This window comes from Phyllobates terribilis, unplaced genomic scaffold (assembly GCF_046119375.1).
Source record: "Phyllobates terribilis strain yellow unplaced genomic scaffold, ASM4611937v1 Scaffold_2__4_contigs__length_985480577, whole genome shotgun sequence".
Lineage (NCBI taxonomy): Eukaryota > Metazoa > Chordata > Amphibia > Anura > Dendrobatidae > Phyllobates > Phyllobates terribilis.
In genome coordinates, this window is record NW_027362762.1 from 141,286,728 (window position 1) to 141,301,824 (window position 15,097).

General features: G+C 43.2%; 1 long non-coding RNA gene across 2 annotated transcripts in view; it reads right to left on the reverse strand.

Moving 5' to 3' along the window:
* Positions 1–709: 709 nt before the first annotated feature.
* Positions 710–15,097, reverse strand: part of LOC141197820 (uncharacterized) — a 36,435-nt gene continuing 22,047 nt past the window's right edge. The window contains exons 4-5 of one of the 2 annotated variants that reach the window (XR_012269860.1): positions 8,785–8,853; positions 710–3,287 (exon numbers count right to left, since the gene is read on the reverse strand). This is a non-coding gene — a long non-coding RNA (uncharacterized lncRNA). Of the gene's footprint in view, positions 3,288–3,748; positions 3,787–8,784; positions 8,854–15,097 lie in introns of those variants that run through there. The other variant, XR_012269863.1, reaches the window with a different exon arrangement.

Genomic DNA, 15,097 nt, shown 5'->3' on the forward strand with positions numbered 1-15,097 from the left:
CCCTCTGTCCTGCATCCCTACACTTACGCTGCCCTGAGGCCCCGCTCCACCTGTGGGGAGCCGCACCGACTAAGCTGCCTGAACACCGGCCTCAGAGGACTGTCGCAGCGCTGGTGATCCTCACCAGACACCACAGGTGGCGTCACGAACATTCCCCTATCCGATATAACTTCCCCCTTCTTTTAAGAGTGACCCCAGGGTACGGGCCCGGGAACCGACCAGCGCGACATCCCCCGAGATCAGGCAATAACAAGGCCCGGGCGCCGAGTCGTCCCCATCCCCTGGACGCGTCACTAGCTCTTCCTGTGGAGAGCCACACCATCCCTGCTGCAGTAACATCAGCTTCAGAGGACTGCTCCGCAGCGGCGGCTCCCTTTGGCCGCATTCCACAGGTGGTGTCACGAACTTTATAAATCCCCTATAAATAGAAATCTCCCCTTTTTATTGACCGCCCTGGGTCACGGACCGGGCCAGCCACCGTGATATCCCCCTGGGGGCGCGTCATCTCAAGTGTAGGAGAATCTTTGTAATTTCTTTCTTTCTTTATCCATACTGGAAAAACACTGATTGCACACAGATGACAGACTGATACTAAACACGGATGACACCAGTACTGTTTTTTTCCGGTACCGGTTTGATACAAATGTGTGAAGGTGGGCTAAATCAGAGTCTTGCTCCGCCAGGTAGGTTTTACTCTGAAATGCAACATCTTAGGGTCCAACATACCTGGCTTAAATAACGGAGCAAGTGCCTGATTCATGCTGCCCGTAATTGGGCTAGTATCCACCAGCTGTCAGGATCCATTTAAGATAAATCTTGTGTAAATACACATATTTATACGTGCTACCATCTACTTTAGGACATGACTGTTTAGTGTTCAGCTGTGTTTTTTTGTCTGTCATATTTACTTCCATTGACCAGGTAAAAATAGGATCGAATATGAGCGTCAATTAGGATTTTAGATGTTGCCGATTTTTGCAGGCTCCATTGACTTTTGTGTAGAAAGGGCAGAAGCTAAATTAGGGGCCCAAAGGTCTCACTACTATAACAGTATTTATTGCAGCTGTGCTCTCATTGAAGTGAATAGGTGGGCAGCACGGTGGCTCAGTGGTTAGCACTGCAGCCTTGCAGCGCTGGGATCCTGGGTTCAAATCCCACCAACATCTGCAAGGAGTCTGTATGTTCTCTCCATGTTTGAGTGGATTTCCTCCATGTTCTCCACTTTCCTCCCACACTCCAAAGACATACTGATAGGGAGTTTAGATTGTGAGCCCCAATGGGGACAGTGATGATGATGTATTTAACACGCTGTGAAATTAATGGTGCTATATAAGCAAAGAATAATAAATAATAGGCATTATCAGCAGTACCTGGAAATGGCCACTACACTGTGAACAGAGCTCTGCTGTTTAGCTCCTTTTCTGCTAACATCCAGCAGCCGCCAGCTAATCGGTTAGGCTGCCAAGTATCGAACCCCCAGCAATCTGATATTAATAACTTATTTTGAATAAAACACAATATAAAGGGTTAATGGAGTTAATGTAGAATAGCCGATTGTCAGCAAAAGTGAAGAAGGATATTTTGTTATTTTTCGTGAATAGAGTCTTTGACTTTTAAAGGGTTGATTCTGCATTTATCTGGATCAACTGGGGTTTGTGAATATTAGAGTTTGAACTTTATGGTGTTTTTTCAACCCATTAGTTATTCGAGCTTTGTTCTTGTTTTTGAACAGAAACCCAAATTTGTTATTTTTTTACTTGTTTACATTTTTTTCTCGTGTGAAGGCACTTATCCTACACTGACCTCAACTTACGTTATGTCTGTAATATATACGGGTCTCACAAATAGTTTTCTCTTGCTTGTGTAGCACAAGCTCCTGATCTAATGGTCATAAGACAGATTTGAGCATTGGAACAGGCCAGAACAAGTGTAAAAATCCTAGTGACAGATCACAATTAGGACAAGGTCAAGAAGTCATTTAAAGTGGAGTCATACCTGTGTATTTCTAAAGGCCCCGTAAGCGAGATCGCTGCTGAGTCACAAGTTTTGTGACGCAACAGCGACCTCAGTATCGATCTCGCTACGTTTGACACGTAGCAGCGACCAGGCCCCTGCTGTGAGATCGCTGGTCGTGTTGGAATGGTCTGGACATTTCTTTGATCGTTGAGGCCTCGCTGGGTAGCATGCATCGGTGTGTTTGACACCTTACCAACGACCTCGTTGGCGACTCAGACACAGAAACACATAGGCGTGCATCGTTATACAGGTCGCTACGGGTCTCCGCATCGTTGCTGCTTCGTTGGGAAGATCTGACTGTTTGACATCTCACCAGCGACCACATAGCGACGCAGCAACGATCCCTGCCAGGTCATATCGTTGTCGGGATCGCTGTAGCGTCGCTGTGACGGTACCTTAATTGTTACTACAGTTGCTTTGGATATTTTGTTTAATCATATATGTATCATTATGTTACTGAGTATTAGTTATGATTATTTCCACCTTGATTGAAATACAACTTAATATGTGGTGATCCTAAAACTAAAGACCCCCATACACATTAGACTAAAGTCAGCCAAACCCACCAATTTTGACAGGTTTGGTCAATGGTGTAATGTGAATGTGGGCACCTATCGTAGAGATGTCAGTTATGCAAGACCGATGTCTGAGATGTTGATCACGCATGTCCGATGTTCAATATGTCATTTGCGCAATTCCGATTTTTGACTGACGATCGCACTGTTATCCTGGAGATAAGCCACAAGTCGACGTTTCAGCCGATGGCTTTCTCTCAGAGAACACAGGAGCCCTTGGAAGAACGAGCAGCACTCCTGTGCATGGGCATCGTTCAGCCGACAACCATCTAATGTGTATGACCAGCTTAAGTCTATATATCATTATCCTTATCCAAACAAAACATATTGTGTGATAAAACAATGCAGAGCCATGGCCAAACTTGTCCCTGAAATGTCTTTACATTCAAAGGCCGTCCCCACACACACCAGGGTAAACAAGCCCTTTAAGGGGCAATCAGACATCTGCTGGAACTTGCTCAAATACTTTGTGCTGAAGTTACGTAATACCAGTATCAAAACTTCAGAGCTTTATTTTTTGATGACAACTTGGGTTTCATAAATGTAGAAACCTCGGTCCCTATTTATTAGTCTGGCAAACTGACATTGATATTGTTAAAGGGGTTGTTATTTTTCTCACTCCCATTTGGAAAACTCTTCTTGGAACTTTCCAGAACTTGAGTCCAAACTTCTTAATGAAACACTGCTCCTCGTAAACTATGAAAAACAATGAAAAAATATAGCATTAGTCACACAATTTCAGAAACCAATGGGCAGTTAGTAATTATTCTTATGTGAAGATCAATAAATACTCCACAGGTCAATCCATGACCACCTGAAGATTGGTTCACACTGAGAGTGGCTCAAGGGACCCCCAGATGTCCAAGCAAATAGCTTCTTACCATCAAAGTAATTAGAGTATTAGGAAAAGATTATATAGCACATAAATACATTTTTATTCATCCATTATGAAAATTAAAGGTGTGAGGCGCATATTATAAAATAAATGGTGGACATTACCTAACATTACCATTATTTGTGGATTATCATTTCAATAGATACGGTATATTATACCAGACTGTGTAATACTTACTGTGACCCAAAAAGGACAAAAATATTTAGCCACGTTGCTTAGTCACGTGTGTTACAAAGTTTTGGCCCATGTTTTTACAAAGTTTGCTGCTTCTGTGTGTTTAGATCTATTCATCAGATGTTTCTATGGTTAATGGAGTACAATTATAAGAATTCATAAGTTATTAATCTTTTATTAAGAAATACATCAAGTTTATGCCAAGGTTCATTATTTACACAGTTGTCCCTTAAGCCCCCCATACATATTAGATTAATCTAGTCTAAATTCACCAATATCGATGGCTTCAGGCGACAAACTAATGTGTATGGGGGCGATAAGCCGCAAGGCGACTTGTCAACCAGTGGCTTTCTCATAGAGAACACAGGAGTGATTAGCAGAGTGAGCGCGCCTGTGTATGGGAGAATCGAATGGTAAGGCTGCCATCTGAACAATCGGCCAAAGTATCATTCAGCAGACAGTGATCTAATGTGTATGGCCAGCTTTATTTTTGTTTTATCTTTCAAGACCTCTACAATTTGCCGGGCAGCTGGATATCAGCTTCTGGGTCAAATCCTGACTGATGACAATCCATTGTTGCCTAATCAATGCTTGGAGTTTATCACAATTTCTATGTGTTTTTTTTTTTTGTCTACCCGTCTTTTGGGAATTGACCACAGATAACCCAAAATTGTAAAATGTTTTATCACTTTTGCCCTGTTGCATGGTTCGCCATCATGCTGGAAAAAGCTTTGTCACCAAATTGCTCCTTGATCATTGAGAGAAGTTGCTCATGGAGGACTTTTAGATACCACTTTTAAATCATGGCAGTATTCTTAGGCAAAATTGTGATTGAGCCCCCTCCCTTGGATAATAAGCAACCCTACACATGAATGGTCTAAGGGCCCCGTCACACTAAGCGATGCAGCAGCGATCCCGACAACGATACGACCTGTCAGGGATCGTTGCTGCATCGCTAATACATCGCTGGTGAGCTGTCAAACAGGCAGGCTCACCAGCGATCAGGGGAGCAGCGATATCGTGGAAAGAATCGTTCCACGATGTCCTGCTCCCGTTACCAGCCTGCTGCAAGCAGGAGCAGGCTGGTAACTATGGTAAACATCGGGTTACTAAGTGCGCGTGTGCCCCTAGTAACCCGCTGTTTACCATGGATACCACTCTGCTACGGTGCGCGGGAGCCTCCGTGCACCGTAGCAGAGTGGTATCCATGGTAAACAGCGGGTTACTAAGTGCGCGCGTGCCCCTAGTAACCCGATGTTTACCATAGTTACCAGCCAGATCGTTGGTCCCGCTGGTCACACACAGCGATGTGTGCTGGCCAGCGGGAGGCCAACGACCAAAAAATGGTCCAGGACACTTTGCAGCGATCAGCGACCTCACAGCAGGGGCCTGATCGTTGCAAAGTGTCACACACAGCGACATCGCTGGTGAGGTCGCTGGTGAGTCACCAAAACCGTGACTCAGCAGCGATATCGCTAGCGATATCGCTATGTGAGACGGGGGCTTAAGGATGCTTTAATGTTGTCATGACACAAGACTAATGGTGGTGGTCATCTGTGATTCATCCAGTCTACATAGGCCTTTAAACTACCACCTATCAGCTTGCATATACAGTAGGGAAAATAAGTATTTGATACACTGCAAATTTTGCAAGTTTTCCCACCTACAAGGAATGAAGAGGTCTGTAATTTTTATCATAGGTACACTTCAACTGTGAGAGACAGAATCTAATAATAAAAAACAGAAAATCACATTGTATGATTTTTAAGTAATTAAATTGCTCTCACAGACCTATTAGTTTTTCTTTAAGAAGCCTTCCTACTATGCACTCATTACCTTTATTAATTGCACCTGTTTGAACTCGTTACCTGTATAAAAGACACCGGTCCACACACTCCAACTTCTCCAAAATGGCCAAGACCAAAGAACTGCCTAAGGACACCAGGGACAAAATTGTAGAACTGCACAAGCCTGGGATTGGCTACAGGACAATAGACAAGCAGCTTGGTGAGAAGGCAACAATTATTAGAAAACGGAAGAAACACAGGATCACTGTCAATCTTCCTCGGTCTGGGTCTCCATGCAAGATCTCGATCTCACCTCATGGGGTAATGATGATTCTGAAAAGATCAGGAATCAGTCTAGAACTAAACAGGAGGACCTGGTCAATGACCTGAAGAGAGCTGTGACCACATTCTCAAACATTATCGTTAGTAACATACTACGCTGTGTTAAGGATCCGGGTGGTGGAACCTCTGTGCTGCGGTGCAAGGAGGGACCAGAGGGGTCTAACTAGGTATCAACTCGGACCGACCAAGGTTGTACGTCGGCTCAATCGACTCTGTGACCATGGAGGGACCGAGCAGAGGGACCAGGTGCTACTCTGGGGACCGACCTTGTATGAGAGCAAGTGACTCCCATGGGTCAGAAGGCAGGGACTGACCGGTACAGCAGATGAGCACGGCAGGCAGGCTGACGGGTGATCCGGGCAGACGGACTGGCAGGCACCGCAGGTAACAGGCAGGAGCCTCCAGGTAGACTGGCTGGTAGGCATAGCAGGTAACAGGCAGGTGCTTCTAGGTAAGCGGGCAGGCAGAGCCCATAGACAGACTGGCAGACTGGCAGTAGGCAGACTGTCGGGCTGGAGAGTAGACAAGCAGACGGACTGGACTAGAAGTCCGGATGGCGGACTGGACTTGTAGTCTGGCTGGCGGGCTGGACTTGTAGTCTGGCTGACGGGCTGGACTTGTAGTCTGGCTGGCGGGCTGGATTTGTAGTCTGGCTGGCGGGCTGTACTTGTAGTCTGGCTGGCGGGCTGTACTTGTTGTCTGGCTGGAGGGCTGGACTTGTAGTCTGGCTGGCGGGCTGGACTGGTAGTCAGGCTAGCAGCGGAACCTGAGGGCTGAAGCAGAGTATCACACACAAAGCTACAACCTTGCACGGGCACCTCCATATTGGAGGAGGTACCTTTTATAGGGGAAGTCCTGCGGCCATTGGCCGGGGACTTTTTAGGATGGCGCGCTCGGCCACTTTAAGACGGTGGGAGCGTGCGCGCCCTAAGCACAGGGCCAAGGAAGCTGCATGCACCAGCAGCAGCTGCAGGGAGACCAGGAGACGCCGGAGCAGGACCGCGGCGATAAGGAGGACGGCGTCTCTGCCGGGCAGGAGGCAGAGACGCCGATGCTACATGCTGTCATAGATTAAAATCCTGGAGGGTACGCAAGTTCCCCTGCTCATGCCAACATATGTCCAATCCTGTTTGAAGTTCACCAATGACCATCTGGATGATCCAGAGGAGGTATGGGAGAAATTAATGTTGGTCAAATGAGACCAAAATAGAACTTTTTGATATCAAATTCACTAGTCATGTTTGGAGAAAGAAGAAGGATGAGTACAACCCCAAGAACACCATCCCAACCATGAAGCATGGTGGGGGAAACATCATACTTTGGGGGTGCTTTTCGGCAAAGAGGACAGGACGAAGAGGACAGGACGAAGGGAGGATGGATGGGTTTATGTATCGTGAGATTTTGGCCAACAACCTCCTTCCTTCAGTAAGAGTATGGAAGATGGGTTGTGGCTGGGTCTTCCAGCATGACAATGACCCGAAACACACATCTAGGGCAACTAAGGAGTGGCTCCATAAGAAGCATTTTAAGGCCTAACAGTCTCCAGACCTGAACCAAATAGAAAATCTTTGGAGGGAGCTGAAACTCAATGTTTCCCAGTAACAGCTACAAAACCTGAAAGATCTGTATGGAGGAGTGGGCCAAAATCCCTGCTGCAGTGTGTGCAAATTTGATCAAGAACTACAAGAAGAGTCTGCCCTCTGTAATTGCACACAAAGGTTTCTGTACCAAATATTAAGTTCTGTTTTTCTATTGTATCAAATACTTATTTCATGCAATAAAATGCAAATTAATTATGCAAAAATCATACAATGTGATTTTCTGGATTTTTTTGAAGGTTATGTCTCTCACAGTTGAAGTGTACCAATGATAACAATTACAGATCTCTCCATTCTTTGTAGGTGGCAAAACTTGCAAAATCAGCAGTGTATCAAATACTTATTTTACTCACTGTAGCTGATCAGCTGTTGTTTAAGAGCCACGGTAGGGCAGGCTAAATTGTATGATAACCATTAGGACTGGTGCAGATGTCCGTTGATTCTCTCATCTGAGAGAATGTCCCGATATTCCAAATGACACTCTGATCAAACACTGATCAAATTTTGATCAGAGTATCAGCACAGTGTGATTGGATTTTCTTGGATAAGAGAATTGGAGTTTGGAGCACACTGTGAGGAGAAGATGGAGAACACAATTTCTCCATCTTATCCATTGCGACAGTGTATGGAAATTGGACTGCACTAAGATGTCATCGGAGTGCAGTCCAATTATTTCCACGCACTGTTTTCCTAAGTGCGAATCAAATATTGGATCAAACTTGAACATGCAGCAATACTGTCCAAGGAAAAAATCACACATGTAAACGGCCCCATAGACTAACATTGGTCCGGGTGCGAAACAGTGTTTTGTTGGATCGCTCTCAGACCGATCAAAAGGCCGTCTGCATTTTTCCCTTCTATTAAAATTGCTATAAGGCAAATGGCATGTTATTCATATAAAAGTTCATAAAAATTCATCAATGAATGTCAACCATGAAAACTAACGTGGCAAAACAAGATATATGTTATTATCAAGTTAAAGGGGTTGTCCACAACTGGACAACCTCTTCTTATGTGCTAAGGTGCTCCAAATAAAATTTAAAAAAAGTATGTTGGCACTGTGACAAACTGGCGTTCTTGTGACATGAGCGTTGCAGTCGACCAGCGGCCGCTGATAAGCCGCGGGGCTCACGTGACATAACTATGTCACATGAACTCTGGGACTCAGGGTGCCAAGATCACTGGAACAGCTCCTTTCTGGGAGGTAAGTATATGTTTTTTTTTATTTTATGAGGGTCATACTAGCACTTAAGAGGGTGTTGTCCAATAGCGTACAATCTCTTTCATGCAAATACATTTCTTATGTAGAAGGTTACGTTTGCTGTGTGACTTATTGATAAGTAGCAGACATAAGACAATGCAGATCACTAATGCTGTAGAAATGATAAGTCATTTACCTTGACTTTGCTTGTCTTTATTTCATGGAGGTCTGGTGCCGTGGGGAAGGGTGAAGCTACACTGTTATCCTGGACAAAGAATGTTTAGGGTTAAGGCTGTGCTATGGATGGCAGTAAGCTCCCTTGGGATAGTTTTCGCTAGTTACCAAAAAAAGTTTAACATAACAATACTAAAATGAAAAATAAAGTTATAGTCAAGTTATTGTATAAGTTATGTTACACTGCAGACTGACACTGTACACCCATGTGTAAGGAGGTCACTTTTTTGTATATAAGGTATCACAAGGTAAAAACTGACAGTGTGATTTATGGTGGAGAAATTTACTCTCCTAATATCTCACCAAAACCTCTATGTACGGGGAAATTCCTAGACAACCACAGAGTATCTCCTGGCTTATGGTGAAATAATGGGTGGATAAATCACATCTTGTTCACACGTGGTCTACTAATAGTTCTGCAAACACAAATAGATTGACTCTGGCTCTCCAGTATTACAAGATTACTTACGTAAAAATTGTCAAAAGTACTAAAAGAAAAAAGTTGCGAACAACCTAAAATATATCAGACTATCAGAAAAGTTGTTGGTTGCATGGACATTTGCAACTCTTGGTGCTGATGGGTAATGATGACGTTTGGTTACAGTAGACATTAGGTCATAATATGTATGTATATGTAATACTTATGTAGTGCATTAATGGTCCAACAGAAGGGCGCATCATAAAAATGCATGTAAATGCATGCTATTTTTCATGGTTTAGCTACAATTGCAGTCTTAAAGAACCGATTCAGTGGTTTTTTTTTCTATTGTAGTGCAATCTTATCAGTAGCAGCTGTCATCTCCTATCTCAGTAATAGGAAAGTGTCTTCACTGAATGCAGATTTTACCTCAAAATTGAGAATTTTGATAATAACTGATCAATTCTGGCAGAGAAAGAAGCAAATCACTCTGATAAGATATATTACAAAGTTGCTTATTTTCACGTGTATTATTGCTGTAAATACTTTTTTATGACAAAAGTATTCTTGGAGTGATACATTTGCAAGTTTTCAGAACACAGAGGCTCCTTCTACTGCCTGAAGAAGGAACCTCTGTGCTCTGAAAACTTGCAAATATGTATATATTTTGTTCTGGTTAGCCAATAAAGGTATCACTCCAAGAATACTTTTGTCATAAAAAGTATTTACATTGATTTTTCTGGGTAACACGGTACCAAAATATAATTTTTTATTGTACACGTGTACTATTGATTTATGAAATAAAAATCAAAACGACGGTTACTCTTTAAATATTAGTTTAAAAAAGTAGGGAATTATACTGCAAAAAGAATCTGGAGAAAACTGCCATGCATAAAAAGAAAAAGTGGAATTGGTTGCATTCTACATTTAATGGTGACTACAATACAGTACATGATAGAAGAATAATGGTGCAACTTGCAATTGGTTAGCCTCGGTAATCTACTTCAAAATATACACAAGTAAAAAGTGGAATTCTTATAAGCCCATATCCCCACCCTCCACCACACACCCAAAACATTCTATGCCTCAAAACTAAACAGGACTCTCGACCAAAGATAAGATGTTGCTCAGCAAGGGACAGCAAAGCCTGAATGGCTGGATGCCATTGAATTCCCGAAGTGTTTGTTGAATCACTCTTGTAGATTTTAAGATTGACACTAAATATGGTCCTGACTACTACTTGTAAAGCATTACTATACGGAGTATAATGTCGCTTTTATTCTCTACAGTCAATAGATGGCTGGCATACCTACAAGAGCAGATTACAAGCAATTTAGGCACGTCATATCAGTGAAAGTGTAGGGATCATTAAGAGTGAATAAAGAATGAGACAAGATAACAGGTCTAACACAGTTGACTGATGACTTATTGTGGTGGAGTTTGTTGGGTCACCTCTTCCACTAACCCTAAATGGAACATGTCAGGTCGATTTAACTAATGAAACTAGTGGAGCGGCTGAATAGGTTATAGCAAAAAAAACGGCTAAAAATTATACTTGTAAGACGTGATGTTCTGTAGTACTCCGATATGCGTTAAAGCCCAAGCGAAACGTGCATTGGATCCAGGTCTCACGGGTCAGTACAGCTCTGTCATTTTTACTTGTTCTATACCCTGTTATACCATATTCATTCACCCTGCTACTTTACTAATTGTTCTATACTGTGAGTTCACTCATTAGCACTTTGCACTTTATGTAGGTCTCACATGACTATTTCCAGTATAGATCTCCTATATTCTTGCAGTATGTGACTGAACTTGATTTATTGGTTAACATCTATATATGTACTATAGCTGTCAACCCCGGTGACCTTTGTTTGTGCTGTTTCCTTTCCCTTTATTATATTTATGCATTTCTCATCATTTTAATATAACAACAATAAATGTCATATTTTATATACTATCAGTTTATGTGTCATATTATAGGTTTTTGCTGTTTATGCAGACACATGGGCATTTTGATATTCTTCTTTGACTAACTTTATTGATTGTCATTATTATGTGTTTGTCATCAGGTGCGTGCATAATGTGCACTTTACTCCCATTGGCTGTTACCCAGACATGTGATTTTTAACATACATATTTAATGACGATATTTTCAGCAATACTTGAACAACGATTAAGGCTTAGTAGCTGAAAGGCATAGCTTTGCTCTAATGTATGGAGGCACCGCCACTTTTTAATGCAGAAATGAATGTGAAGTTTTAAATCCAGAACTTGTGTCATTGCTGGAGGATTTCCTTTTTTTACCTGCTAGGAGATTTTTATAGTATATAAATATAGTTGTCCAGTAGATAAAAATGACTTTACAAATGGCACAGACTGGTTAAAAAAGTAATAGAAGGAATTGTTACCTTCACCGATCAGCCACTGCTTCTACAATGCTTAACTCACTCCCACTGTAAGGGCAGATGGAGACGGCCATAAATTCTCTCATCCGAGAGAATCGGCTGATTATGCAAATCACAGTCTGATCAAACTCTGATCAGAGTGTGAGCATAGTGTGCTCTTGTGACGCTCGCAAGCCCTGCCCTGGGAAGATGGGGAACTCGGAGCCGGGTCAGATGTTGAGAACGGGGATGCAGTCGTGGCCTGGACCCGTTCCGTGCCCAGGGCCGTCACATTGAAAATGATGTTAGGGCTTTCCGGGTTGAATGGTAATTGTCAACTACGCCACCTGTGGTGTCTGGTGATGCGCCACCAGCGCCGCTTCAGTCCGCTGAGGCCCGATGTCATGGCGGCTAAAGTTCTCGCTGCTCCCCACAGGCGGAGCGCGGCCTCAGGGCAGGCAAGGCAGGATGAAGGGGGTAGTAGTAGTAGCGCGGGGAGTGCGGGCACCGCGTCACGTGGTATGGCGCGTAATGAACAGTCCGGAGGCCATAGGGATGAATTTCCAAGGCTTTACTCACAGTTCTCATAAGCAGCGCAAGGCTTCTCCCTGCTCCTCGCGGAGTCCTGCGGCCACCAGGGACGGGAGTCCGACTACCTCCGAGGAAGTCCAGTGTGAGGTAGCATCCCTACACCAGAGTGTTCCTGCACTACAGACTTTACCCCTTCCCGTCTGTGCGTGTTTAGATAGGCCGGGTCTCCCTCTGAGCTCCTCTCAGGTGTAGGGCTCGGGTGGCAATTCCTCTCCATCCGAAGCCCGCCGGGATCCTCAGGGCCTAACCGGGCTTTCCCGTCCTGGACATAGAGTACGAGGTCGGGTGTCGGGGGCCGGTACCCCTCTTGCAGCCGGAATCCCTCTGAATAGATCAGGTAGGCGAGGACAGGTGGCGTACTCCGCTCCGTCTGCATCCTCCCTGGGACCCATTTGCTAGGGAGCCACACTCTAAAGCTCCCGGGCCTTCTTGATCCTGGTCCTTGGCCGGGTTGAGACATTCCTCGTCTGCAACCTACCTCTCGTCCCATAGATCGGGGTACGAGGGCTGTGTCCCATGCCGGTGCAGGCCCACACAGGATCTGCGCTTCCGGAGGGAAGTCACTTTACGCACAGTATTTTGACAGCACAGTACGACCACTTGACAGGACAGGTCCACACAGGACCAGGTTTGAACCAGCAGAAAGACGGGACAGAAGGACCAGGAAGAACCAAGATCAAAGATGGCATACTATTAAATATGAAATTAGAAGTGTAACTAACTAACTGTTCCTCCACCCACACCCACTAACTGGTTCCTACCACTTTGTGTTCCCCAGTCTCCCTGTAACCAGGGGAGCAGCACCTAGTGCATACTAGCTCCCTCTGGTGGAAATGTGGTGTTGGATGCAAAAGGCTGGAACACTACCATCACACCAGGCTTACCTCAGAGGAGGAACACCACACTCCATTAAAGAAGTGCAGTATTCCTGTGGCGGCCGAACCCTCAGGGGCTCCACACTCTGATTCTCTCGGATGAGGAGGAGAAGATGGAGAAAAAAATGTCTCCATCTTCTCCATTCTTTGACACGCTACCCAATTTACATCCTAACATGCAATCACTAAAAACGTTTGTCTAAAACGCGTTTGTTAATCTTAACAGTTTAGGTATTGGTACTTTTCAATCTTCTAAACAAACGTATGGTTTTATTGATGATTTTTACACTGGAATTTTACTCCATTCACGTTATCATCCTTGTGGCGCTTCAAGTTTCCGCGCTTTGGATCTTCTCACGGGTGAGCTGGCTCCCTTTACTTTATTTTCCCATATACTAATATTGGTCCGAGTGTGATTTCAGCAAATACGCTATCCTTAGGCTTAGTGCCCACGATGCAGAAATGAACCAGAAATTTTCCTGAGCATTTCTGCATCTCCTTGGCAGAAAAACGCATGTAAAAACCGCATGCGTTTTTGACGCGTATTTGACGCGTATTTGCATGCATATTTGCCATGGGTTTTTCCAGTGCATTGTATAGGCAAATACGCATGCAGAAACGCACAAGAATTGGTCATGTCCATATTTTTTCTGCGAGTAAAATCTGCGCAGAAAAAATGCGGACCATGTGCACAGAACTTGCAGAATGTCATAGGAAGTCATGGGATAAGGTATGTAATGCGTTTCTGGAGCGTTTACGCGCTGCAAATACGCACCAAAAATGCATCGTGGGCACACAGCCTTAGGCTATGTTCTCATGACATCTTTTAGACGCCGGCGCTTTCGAGTTTTTCAAGGTGAAGCCACTGCTTGTGGTTGTTTTCCAGAACAGGCTTTGCCGGCACCTTTGCCATTGTCCTTGTGGTGTCTTTTGCTCTATACTGTGAAAAATAGAGAGTACAGAGAGCCGATCACTTTGCAGCGGAAGCGGCCCAAAGAGTGAGCATGTCAGTTCTTTTAACTGCTTGAAATGACATAAGATAGAAAATGTGCACAGCAATGTAGTTTTGATAATGCTGTGCATTATGTTCATTTTATAGGGTGCTTTTGTTCATGTATTCATTAATTGCAGTGTGCTGATGCATAGTGTATGTGTACAGATGTGCAGTCTTCATGTTATAAGGCTATGAGTATTTTTTAGGATTTTTTTTTAGCAGAAACTGTTTAAAACTCCTCAAAATGTGATGAAAATATGCTTGAAAAAACATTAATTTCAATTGTAATCCACTTGGCGGTTCAAGTGTTTTTTTTTTTTTTTTAGCTTCTTTTCCTTTTCTGGTTTTGAAAAACGTCTGGTGGAAAAAAAAGTGCATGTTACTTTTTTGGGGTGGATTCCTACTGGAATACAGAAAACATTACAGTAAAAATCTGAAAATCTCAAAAAGTGTCTTCAAAATCTCTTTAAAACATGCTTAAGGAAAATAAAAACTCCCCCGAAAAAGTAGTGTTTTCTTAAAGCAGTTTTCACTTGAAAAACTCTTTGTTTTTGAATACTTTAAAAAAAACTCTACATCTGAACATATCTTTATGAAGCTTTTATTGGAGCCTACAAAGGTTGAAAGATCAGCTGAACACGGGGATCTAGTCCAGCGTAATCAGTCCAACATATCGATAAAATATGTGAAATATCTATTATGGCAATGGTTGAGGAATAATTTTCCTTTCCAATCATCATTTTATCACAAAAATGTCCATTTGACCACTGTGCCATGCAAAAAAAATGGCACTGGCATAATCTCTGGCTTACTTTAATGCAGCCAGAAACATTTATTTGATAGTAAAACTTCAATAATGTGCAATAATATAAAAAATAGTTCTCAGTGAATTGTAACGTCGGCATTCAATGTAAGAAATACAACCAAGAACATTTCTTTTATGGAAAAATTTCAAGAACGTGCAATAGTGGTAAAAATATTTCTCAAAATATTTTTTACAAAATGTCCTA